Genomic DNA, 310 nt, shown 5'->3' on the forward strand with positions numbered 1-310 from the left:
TCTGCGGTCGAATACATGAGAAAGTTTAATGGCACAACATAAAAACGTGAGAAGTGCAATTTATTATATTTTCTTTAGAATAACGTCAAACGTGACTGACAATATACAGAATTATAAAAATACCTCGGATAATTCTTTGTAAGTATGCCAGATAATTAAATCACATTTGTAAAACAATTAACGTACTTAATATACAATAAAAATGAATCACCTATATAAGAAATTATTATATCAACGGTTTGAATATTAACTACAAGTTGATATAATTTTTTAAATTAAAATGGTTAGTCCCTCAGATATAAACAAAATA

This window comes from Rhynchophorus ferrugineus, unplaced genomic scaffold (assembly GCF_030347505.1).
Source record: "Rhynchophorus ferrugineus isolate W39M unplaced genomic scaffold, kcgeb_rfMv2 rfM6, whole genome shotgun sequence".
NCBI lineage: Eukaryota > Metazoa > Arthropoda > Insecta > Coleoptera > Curculionidae > Rhynchophorus > Rhynchophorus ferrugineus.